The sequence below is a fragment of the Propithecus coquereli genome, unplaced genomic scaffold (genome assembly GCF_000956105.1).
Source record: "Propithecus coquereli isolate 6110/MARCELLA unplaced genomic scaffold, Pcoq_1.0 Scaffold47, whole genome shotgun sequence".
Taxonomy (NCBI): domain Eukaryota; kingdom Metazoa; phylum Chordata; class Mammalia; order Primates; family Indriidae; genus Propithecus; species Propithecus coquereli.
The window spans coordinates 7422325-7434281 of record NW_012150507.1 but is presented as its reverse complement, the minus strand read 5'-3'; the positions used below and the strand labels follow the sequence as shown (position 1 = coordinate 7434281).

General features: G+C 41.1%; 1 pseudogene; it reads left to right on the top strand.

The window, feature by feature from the left end:
- Positions 1-605: 605 nt before the first annotated feature.
- Positions 606-11026, top strand: LOC105819105 (annotated as a pseudogene).
- Positions 11027-11957: the final 931 nt, after the last annotated feature.

Below are 11957 nucleotides of genomic sequence, written 5' to 3'. Positions count from 1 at the left end.
ATGACAGATTCTCCTGGGGAAACTGGGCTCTCTATAACTTGCTTCAAATAACTACTCCGATTCTCAATAGCTTCTTATGAAATTACCATGTAGAACCTAAATTGGTGCAGCTGAATTAAATAAATATCGGAGCTTAGCATTCTTAATCTCAAACCCTCAATTTAACCAACCATTTATTATAATCAAAAAGCAATCAATATGTTGATTGTGGTGACATGCAAAATGGAGATAGAATTATTAGTAATTACCCTATATTTGTGGCTCACTGTGATGGAGAAATAACTAGAAAGAAATTTTAAAGCACACTACAGTTAAAGGGCTGGTTGCTATGTTTTAGAGCAGCGTGCTATATTGATTGTAGTCTTTAAATAAATTGAATAACATAGTTGCTGTCAAACATATGAATTAGTCATGAAGCACAGTTTGGGAACACTAAAGCAGCCCCTGTTTATGAATATTCAGATGTGTTAATATATAAATGACTGACCCAACACTAACTGATTCTTCCATGAAGAAAACGTCTCGGAAACAAAATGGAAATCTATTAGACAAACTCACTCACTTGAGTCACTGGCTTGAAGCATAATAAGTCTGAGAGATGGGGAATGAAGGCTGACCCCAAGTCAGAGAGGCACCAGGCCAAGGAAGGAGGCACTGGAAACCTTCTTGGACAGGGAACATCTGGTGATGCCAGCGTCTTTTCTGCAGGCTCCAGAGACCTTGGAGTTTCTGTGATCAATTTCTGGTGTGGCCTTCAGATCCCTTCCTATCAAAATTTTGAACTGTATAGCAACACACCTTTGGTTTGCTTTTTCAGTCCTATTTATGAAAGGATGAAAGGAAATTCCAGAGCATTCCATTTTTGAGAAAATCCTGACAGTTTCTTTTCCCTAAATAAGTCTTCGCAGTGGCCTGCAAGCTGTATGTTTTAGTATTTATGACGCCTCATTAGGAACACAATTCTTACTTCCTGAAAACTCTGGATATCACTGTGTCTTAGGATGATATATTTTAGTAAACAATAAAATAGAGAATGTGCCTAAGGCCCGCAGATTGCATAGACAGAGTCTCGCAGGAAGGCAATGACAAGCTGACCCAGTTTGCTTGGGACTCACAGAGCTGCCAGGACATGGGACCTTCAGGTTTAAAACATAGGACAGTTTCAGGTAAACTAGGGTAGGTTGCTCATGCTATCAATCAGCCCAGCTTGATCAGAGGAATCTCCTAGAATGTGGGACTTTCAGTGGTAAAACCAGGAAAACGCTGAGTAAGCCAGGAGGGTTCGTCACCCTATCCACACTACAAAATGAGATGAACAGGTTTGGGGGAATCTACTCACGCTGGTCAAGCTTCTCCAAGACTAATATAGAAAACTGAAAGCCAATCTATTAATTCACAGAAGAGTATAAATTTTCCTGTGATCAGAACTTTATGTACGCCATCTAGGGTAGCCTGTTCCATTGTCAATACAGCTAACTTTTCAAACAGAATCTTCCAAATGTATGTCATATCAGAGCCAAGGGAGGAAAATTCTGGAGTATTAATTCCCAAACATCATTGAATACCAGAATGGCCACAGAAGCTTTATAAGAATATGGATCCTTGGGCCCCACTCTTAGAAATTCATTTAGTAGGGGCTGGAATGGGGCTTTGGAACTGTATTTTTATAAGCTGCCCCAGAGGACGACAGTATAGGATTGGGGAACTCTTTCACCCAGGTCAAGGTGGAACCCAAGGAGTAATCCCTGCCACCTCTGGGATGACCATGATTTTCACATCCCACATGTTGCACTGAGCTTACTGACTCTCAGGATCTGGTATCAGACACCCTTGGTTCTCTCCCAACTTTGACACTTACAAACTGAAAACTTAAGCAGGTCACTTACACTCCCTGACCATCGGTTTCCTCATCTGTTGAACTGAACCTTATCTATCGTCAGAGAACCTCTTTCATAGAATTGTTATAGAATTAAGTGACACAATGCATGTGACATGTTTAAAAGCCTGAGAGCCATGAAGTTCAGTGAATATTAGCTAAAATTGTGGTTTAATGTTTCTCCTCAAATGGTGATGAATAAAATGTCATATTCTTACTCTTAGCTGGCTCTTCCTTTCACTAAATGCTCTGAAGATCATATCTTTCTATTAATACTCTCTTTCTTCAAACTGGGGGCCTCCCACTATTAGGTTTCAGATTAATATATTTGACTACATTGATGTGTGATTGTGCCACAGTCTCGGATCTATTGGTGTAATCATGTTTCTGAAGACAGGACCCAAGACGCCCCAGTTCAACCTGGGTGCTGTCAGATCTTCAGCCATCTGCATCCAGCCAATCTATTAGGGACCACCGTGGATAGCACGAGGCCATTCCATCCTGGCAAGGTGATCACAAGTTGGATGATTAAGAAAAGTAAGTTCTGAAATACAGGGCACATGTGAGAATGCCCTTTTTTACAATGTCTATTTAATTCTCTCCTGTTCACTGTTCAAATAGGTGGGAATTAGATAAATTACATGTATTTGGGTTGGTTTCAGCTAGATTAAGTTTCATTTCCTCATTTTCTAGTTCTGGGAAGGATGCTTACTCCTACCCCCATGTACTGGGTAGAGTTTCCACGTGGAAGTCTTCCCTGCATTGGTTATGCTAGTGTGGCTGCAGTTGGCTAGTTGTTTACCAAGTTATTTCCTTTTTCCTCCTCAGTCTTCCTCACAGTTATATATGGACATATGACTGAGTTGTGGCCCCAGTGGAATCAGGCAGGAGTATTGTGAGTTATTTACGGGCTGGTCTAAGAAAACCTCCTGTGCAGACCTCAAAATTCCCTCTTCCCTTGCCTGCTGTTCTAATGCAATGGATTCAGAGAAGCCCCTAGATTGGAAGAGCCTTGGCTCCTGGGTTACTGCTCAGACAAGAGCTGCTCAGGAGACCTACTCGACTAGCAACAGCGGCGTTGGACCCTTGCATTGATGAAAACCAACCTCTAATCAAGATCAGTCACTGTGATATAAAATTTTTTTTGTTTCATCAATTAGCTTATCCTGACTTTCCAAGTAAGAAGGAGTGACTTCAGATATCCATGACAAACATCTGGCAAGTAGCATGTTTGGCCTCTGACATTCTTTTTTATTTTTTAATAAAATGTGCTTTTAAAAATAAAGTTACACAAGTATTTATTCTACAAAAATTAAAAACAAAGAAGAAAGTTAAAATAAGCTATAATTATACCATATATTCTTCTGGATGTATTATTATATACAGTACATTTTCCCTATATAAGTTATCTAATCCATCTTTAGTATTTTATAACTTTTTTCATTATTTAACATTTAATGTAAACACTTTTTAATCTATATCATCATTTTTAATGGCTGTACCATCATCTGTCTAATGCTCTGTTATTGAACATTAAGATTTTTCTCATTTTTTCACATAAAACAGATCTTGCTATGAATATCCCTGTACACTAGTCTTTGCTCCCATGTTTATTTTCTTAAGATAAATTCGTTGTGGTAGAATTGTTAATTTAACATTTTATTCTTATAACTAGTGCAGGGTTGCCTGGTTTTATTGGCCTTAAACAAAACCACAGCCATACTTCAATTTCGTAGATTTTAAGTGGGACCGAGGGAGGGTTTGCCAACTTTTATCATTATATCAGAGGCAACTGAAGAAGAAAACGTTGGGTCTCATAATTTAGAATTACAATCTCTCACCATAAAAACATTTGTTCAAAAGTTTATTACAACTGAAATTCCTTAATAGTGAGATGTAAGGCTGTCCTGGGGTAGACAGGCACATTGAATTCTTCCCCACTTTCCTGTGTCTGAGGTCTGCGAGGCAGGATGTGGTTAAAAGCTGAGATACAGATTAATCTAAGTGCTGCATTTAACATTCTGTAGAAATCGTTCTGGTAAAGAGGCTTTTTATTTTCAAATTTGCATGAGTAATTATTCGAGTTTTTAAAAAAACTCCCTTAAAATTTTATTATTTCAACTAATGAACACCAGAGTTAGATGAAAATATGAGGGATAAGGTATGATTTTATTAACTTAGGATAAACTCATAGAACGTATAATGCAAGTCTTGCCATTTGAAGGTTTTAAAATCTTAGTCGACTGGTGGATTTCATAAATTAGTTATTTTGGGGCAAACAAGGCAGTCGTATACATTTTTTAATTTCAAAAATGGCTCTGCTGTCATGGTAGCAGCTCTCTGGTCTCACTGACTTTGTGCAATCATGCGAGCCACACACACTTGGAAAAACTCTTATCTTCCATCTGCAATATATGTTGTATTGAGTGCGATTAGACCAGCCCAACCCGCTGATGACCGTGTGTGCCATTGTCAAACGATCCTCTTTGGATCGTGTGTAACCTTGCGATTAATGCCCCTCAACAGCTGGCTTCAAAGATGAACAGTGCAAATGGTTGAAGGCCCAGATAACACAGGTTGTGTGCTCAATTGTTGGCATATGCGAGAGATATTTTTGGAAATGTAGTGGTTAAGAACATGCTGCTCTAAACATTTTTTATCAGGATTACACACAAATATTTTCAAAATATTTCATATGGTAACACTTGATTTTGGTTGAAGCCATTTGGATGGATGGATAGAGTCCGACAGAGGGACAGATGGTTTAAGTGCTTCACGGAGCCCAGTTTCACAAGGTGCTGTTACTATCAAAAGGGTAACAAAATGACTGAATCATTTGCTTGATAAAGTTGCATCCCCTCCACGTCAGTCTTCCCTTCTAGTTGCACAATTGCCAAAGCACATTGTGAACAGATAATTATGCCTCATCGGTTTCTTCTCTAGGTGGTGTCTCAGTGGCCACATGGAAATGTCACCCTTGGTAGGAAAGATATATAATTTGTTTGTTCATTTAGAATAGCAACCTGCTTTCCAGCAACTGAAAGCTGAATAGATTTATTTATATATCTTTGGAGTATGAAGTATTGAAAAGAACTTAATCTGCAAGTAGAGGCTGTGGTTTTTATTTTGGACTTTGCCCAATGAAAAAGAAGTAATTGTTTCAAAGTTGATTTACTTCTTGGATCTTGACAATAGAAATAAGTAGTTTTCCCCTGAAATTTGTAGCTATGTTCATGACACTTTGCTGCTGCTTCTTGAAAAGATGTTCTAATGGTCCGGAGGGTCTTCATAATTGGTATCATGTATCTTAAAATGGAATCACACCTAAATCCTTCCAGATCAATGAGCATCTCTCTTAGAATCTTCTTTGATGCACCTGGCACTGAGTTGGCATTCAATGTTGGCTCTTTTCTCCTGGTAAGAAGATGATACCTCTCTCATAAACCATCTGTGCTTTGTAAGCTTGGAGTTGTAAGACAAGGCTTAGCTGGCAATAGAACTTTTCAGAATGGGGATGGCAGGAACCCCCAGGGACAGATCCACAGCCCATACCCCCATGTTTGACAGTGTGATTCTAGCATGTGTTTTTTTTTCTTTTAGTTAGATTTTATGACCAATTTTCTAAAACTAGTGCTTTGCCCTTTGCAGAAAACAATATGTTTACTGATTAATTTATAATTTTACACTTACCACTCTGAATTCTCCTGCAATTTTAGTAGCTACGTTCAGCCATTAGATGTGTGATATCGGAAAAGTCACTTCACCACTCTGGGCCTAGTTTCTAGTATTAAATAAGAAGGTAACTGGTTGAGCTCTAGAACCCTTCAAGCCCCACATTCTACAGCTATAATAACATCTAAATTCATTCATTTATTCAAGAAATACATATCGAGCCCATACTATTTGGCAGGCTTTGCATTGGGTGTTAGTGATGCTGCAAACAACTTCAGGTCTAGCTCCTCACCCTCTAATAGCTTCTGTCTCAGGCAGGGAATATGAGAATAAGGGCTGGGATGCCTGGAGCAGGTGAAGTTTGACAAAGCTCCCTGGTGATCCTGCTACTCACTCCTTCTAGCAGTTGAGAACTTGATATCCACTCAGAAGAGGTCAGTCACAACTGGCCATTAGGAAACATTTTCCCCCTATAGACTGGCTAGGTGAAATCATGTCAAGGTCATACCACTCTGTGTAGCCACAGTTTTGCCACTGCACTGCACAGTGCATATATAAAGTATTATTTTAGCCAATACTGGGTCCCCGGTCTTTCAGAGGCACAGAATTTCATTCGCATTAATGCATTAGTTACACACTCTGTGAGTGACTCTTCTGTGGTGTCAGGGAATAAATACAGGGACTGTCAGAGGAAGGGCTGATTAGAGTGGAACGTCCTTTGGCGTGGGCCCCTCTTCACACCATACCCTGTGGTTGCATGGGGGAAGGGAGAGTTGAACATGACAACTGTCAGCTGTGGGGGTGCAGCTGCTACACACGTCTGTCACCATTCTTGGGGTGAGGGCTCTGAGGCACTTTGGGGCTTGTGACTCTTTTTTCATTTGTCACCAATCTCTATCTAAGATCCAGGATAGCCCCCTATGTACGCACATGCACATACGCGCATACACTCATACACATACCCGTATAATGATGGTTGCGCATTACCACTTTCCTGTCCTCATCATCAACTCATTTATCAGTCCATTGATTCTTGGATTCGTTCACTGATTCATTTATTCACCCATTCGTTCACTTGTTCATTGCTATGTAGGTCAGCATTGAAAAGATTTATATTACACACAATAGTGACTCAATCCTAGGACAAAATGCTTTGGACAGCCACCAGTATTCTCTCTCTACACCACCTCCTTTTCAGTGTCTATCCACTTTAGATCTCTTGTAGAGCTGGTCCCTTTTCCTCCCATGCTCCTTTCCTGCCAGCCTCCACTTTGATGCCTCTGATGGGCTGTGCTCTAGGGGACTGCTCACAGGTTTAGGAGGTCAGGGCTGGCTGTCTGGAAAGACCTCTATGGGTTGGTGATAGGTACAAGGTGGCATCAGGAAGCAAAAAGTTGATTAAAGATCAGGGGCTGATAATACTATAAATATTTAAAATCTCAACCCAGAGAGTTTCCAAAAATTCCCTGTACCTCTCTAATAATAGCTCTGTGGTACCACCTGTGAGATTACTCCACACCTGGAAGGGGAATGTTCTAGAGCCCAGAGACTCCAGCGTGCCTGGTACTGTGCTCACTCTGGGACAGCAGAAGCAATGAAGGATCCCACAGCTTACTGATGATGGTTAGCTCACTGTCTCCTTTGTCCAGTCTGGAATCTGATTTCTTCATCTTCCCCTTCCCACAGAACAGTCTTTCCACTCCAGCTCGGCTGCAGCCAACCTTCACAGAGGTCGTTAAGCAGCACCTACTTGTTCCTGAATTCTCAGTCTGCTTTCACATGCCCATTTCTTGTATCTGGGCTTCTATCTTGAGCCTATTCCCAATAACCTGGTGGTGTCCCCATCTCCTCCTAGAACAGAAGCCTCCCTTTGCCTTGCTGGTCCAGCTCCCAGGGACCAGACTCACAAATACCTCCACGGTTCAGAGTCCTGGCTGATGTCCTGAATCGCTAAGGGTGATCCACCTTGAATGCCCCAGTCCTGTGTGTCACACACCTGTGTGTCACATACCTGTGTGTCACATACCTCTTTTCCTCCTCAACTGCTTGCTCAGATCTTCTCCAGTTGCATTTGCCCCGTGTTGTGCACGAAACCAGAATTAACTGCGGCTGCATAGCTCCTTTTCCCTCCCTTGTGTTCTACCCCTAGGGGCAGAGATATTTCCAAGTCCTAGTGCCCCCTCACCTGCCACCCATTTGCAAGTATCGCTAGGCCTGGCCGAGTCCCACGGAGTGACACAGGCAACAGTCATGTGTGAATTCAAAGTTATGGCATTTGCTGTTCTGTAGATTCATGTCACAGAAACAGGAGCCAAAGCTTGAATGAGCAGAGAAAGGAAAAGACAAAATGCTGTCTAGTTTGACTATTTCCCAATTTCACATTCTGGAACATGACTCTTAAAGTATCCCTCGGGCATATGCTGCACAGCTTCCCTTTATGCCAAATCCCCTTATAATGTGATTATTTGGCATTATTTTCTCTAAATCAGTTTGATGTGTTTTCAAAGGACCTACTTAGTAGCAGGATATCACAGTGAAAAGAACACAGGGCTGTGTCCTGGTCCAGTTTCCCTGGAATGTAGTAGTTACTTAAACCATGCAAAGCACTATATGTATACGTACAAAGTTGCTTGCTTTGACATTTATCTTAAGTTGTTTGTAAAACTTCCTGAAAAATTATCTTTATGCTATCATTTTATTACAAACCACTTTGTAAAATAGGTTGAAAATTTTTATTGGTTCCATTTTACGGATGAGAAAACTGAAGTCAAGAAAAGGCAAATATGGGATTTTACCCAAGATATTGCTGATAAGCAGTAGAATAAGGGCGAGAAGCCAGTTCTGCTTGCCCAGACCAGGCCTCTTTTGTTCTCTTCCCTTGGGTCGTCTCTGTAACCAGCTCTAACCCTACTTGTCCCATCTCCTCAGTGCTGGGGCAGAGCTGAAGCGAGCTCTTGGGTGCCAGCAGCAGAGCGAGGAACTGAGCACCAGTGGATGGCCAGGCTGTGCCGAGCAGTAGGCTAAAGCTGAATTGCAGAGTGGGAGCAGAGTTCAGGGAGCAAGCTGGAATTCAATCACCAAAAGAAAAAGAAATTCCGAGTGGGCTAATATGAATGACAGGCATAAACTGTATAAGCAGATCAGGATCAAACCAATTGCAATTGGCCCACTATAATAGACAGGCTCAGGCATAAAGTGGTCTGGATTGACTTTCTGGGGAGGGGTCAGTTGCACCCCTTTGAAGGCTCAGGCCTAACTCTGAAGATGTGCCTTACTTGTCTCAAAGGCCTTTTGCTCGGTCAGTTTGCATGCACACATCAACACAGGGTTTTCGAGGATTTCCTATGAACCATGAGATACGTTAGACGCTAGCGATGCAGTTATGAATAAGCACATCTGTGGCTCCTGTTCTCCTGAAGCATGCAGTCTAGTGCAAGGTTTTCCACCTGGGAACTATTGACATTTTGTTTTGGGGACTGTCCTGAGCATTGGAGGATGTTTAAGATATCTGTCCTCTACCCACTAGATACTGGTTCCATCTCTCCAGTTGTGACAACAAAAAACATCTCCAGACATTGCCAAATGTCCCTGGAGTATGGGGAGGAAGGGACAGATCACCCAGGGTTGAGAACCACTGGTCTACTGTTAATAATGATTAGCAATCACTGAACACTAACTAAGAGCCAGGCAGAGTTCGGCAGAACCAACCAAGAAGTTAATGATGGAAACTCTTAGCAGGCCCCGCTTGAACAGTTCATCAGATTCTCCAAGGCTCTCCATTTCCTCTGTAACCCACAACAACCAATTCTAAAGGCACACGGACCATTTGCAGCCAAGGACTCTGGTTTGCCTGTGTGCTTCTGCTCAACGTGTCGAGTCACGTGCTTACAAAAAGAAATTTTGTTTGTTCCTAAACCTGTTTGTGCCTATTGTACTTGTCATAATTGTGTAACTGAATTAAAGAGTACACAACCTGGTTAAATATGAGTGTGAAGAGTTGTTCCTAAGAAAATTGAGTGGAGCACTTTTGAAAGATGTGATGAAAAAAACTTTCTATTCAATTAAATACGAATCAGAACAACTATAAAAAGGCAGAAAAAATATATAACGATTTAGAAGATATCAGTTCTTGCTACACTTTAAGGAATCCCAAGCTGAAAATTGTTGCCAATGCATTATGAATCTGGATTAGGTATAAGATAAAAAGATGGAAAGTACAATTAGCAGATCATTCTCGAAGAAAAGGCCTGTGCCCTACATAAAGATGTATAAGTAAATGCATATTTGTATGTTTTAAGTTAAAAGAAAATGTTTAACATATGTATGGTATTTAATGATTCTCTATTTTTAATTTATCAACAAACTGCCTATCTCAATTGCTTCAGATGAGTAGGATTCTCTTATATAATCCTTGTTTTTGAGAGGAAAAATTGAAAGAGAGGAAACTTACCAGGCACTTACTGAAAATGGTATAGGCCCGAGGCTGTTTGAAGGACTGAACCCGAAACGTGGTGTCAGACCAAACTATACAATTGACATCCACGATATGGATGACAGGATTAATAAAAAAGAATTGAAGAGATTCCGATGTGCCCTGTTTTCTCAATTTGGCCACGTGGTAGATATTGTGGCTTTAAAGACCATAAAGATGAGGGGCAAGTTTTCGTTGTATTTAAAAACCAGGCTCAGCCACGAATGCCTTGAGACGATCACAAGAATTTCCATTTTCTGGTAAACCAGTGCAATCCAGTATGAAAAACAGATTCTGATATAATCAAAATGTGTGGCACTTTTGTTAACAAAGAAAAGAAAGAAGAAAAGAAGAAAGTGAAAACTGTGGAACAGACTGCAACAACCACAAACAAAAAGGCTGTTCAAGCTGGGTGCAGCAACTCCCTCCTGTGAGCACAGCACTTTGGGAGAATGAGGTGGGAGGATCACTTGAAGCCAGGAGCAACCAGCCTGGGCAACAAAGCAAGACCCTGTCTCTACAAAAAATGGAAAAAAATAGCTGTGAGTGGAAGCATGTACCTGTAGTCACAGCTACTTGGGAGGTTGAGGCAGGAGGATCTCTTGAGCCCAGGAGGCTGCAGTGAGCTGTAATTGTGCCACTGCACTTCAGCCTGGGGGACAGAGCCAGACCCTTACTCTTGAAAACAAAAAAAAAGGCCTGGTCAGGGAACACCAAATTCAGTTAGTACCCGAGGAAATTCAACACCAAATCTTCAGGTTCCTGATTATCCTCCACATTATATTTTATTCTTTATTAGTTTATCAGCAGAGACTAATGAGATGATGTTATCCATGCTGTTTAATCAGTTCCCTGGTTTCAAGGAAGTATGTTTGGTACCTGGGAGACATGGCATTGCTTTCGCTGAATTTGAAAATGACAGGTAGGCTGGAGTTGCCAGGGAAGCTTTACAAGGATTTAAGATCGCTTTGTCCCATGCCATGAAGATCGCCTGTACCAAGAAATAACATTTGGTTTAGTCATCTTTAAAGGCTTGGTATTATTTATAGTGTTTGTTTTGATAACATTTGGTCAGGTCATTCTAATAATTAGGGGTGGGGAAAGTGAAAGTGAAAAAAAAAATAGAGAGGTAGTTTAACTAGGTAACACTTCCCGACACGGCGAGCCAGGAATGACGTTTGGGTGTGCCTGGCCAGGGTTCAACCTCTTCACCATGCCGTGATGCACAGAGAACACCCCCCCCACCCCCCGCCGCAATGATGCTCTTGATTACATAAAATTAAGGATTTCTGTTCAATCACAGACATCATGGGCAAAGTCACTAGACGGTAAATGGTAGATATCTGCAATATCTAAAACCAACAGGGGTTCAATATCTAAAATAAACAAACAATTCCTAAAACCAAAAAGAAAAAGAAAGCAATCCAAACACAAAAATGGACCAAGTATGTAACAGGCAATTGGCAGAAAAGGAATCCCTCAAGACTAATAAGCATAAGAAATGATCAATAATTTTAGTAATCAGAGAAAAGGAATTTAAGATGACAAAGAGATATCACTCTTTGCCCCTTGGGTGGGCATGAATTAGCTGGATAATGCCATGAATAGGCAGAGATGCAAAGATGTAGGAAGGCCATGCACTGCTGGAGAGAATTCAGATGGGAGCAGCCACTCCAGGGGCAATCGGGCCCTGCCCTGTGACCCAGCAATTTCCCTCCTGGGTGTACCTCCCCAAGAAATCTTTACACAACTTTATCAGGGTACATGTACAGCGATGTTTGGTATGGCATTATAAGTTAGCATGGGTCTTTTAAGAAATAGATGGCAAGATATAGATTAAACCAATTGAATGTACAAACATTTTATTAGGGGGAATACCTGTGAGAGAAAATGGGAGGGATGGGAGAACTCATATCACAGTGAAAGTCTGACCCCCTG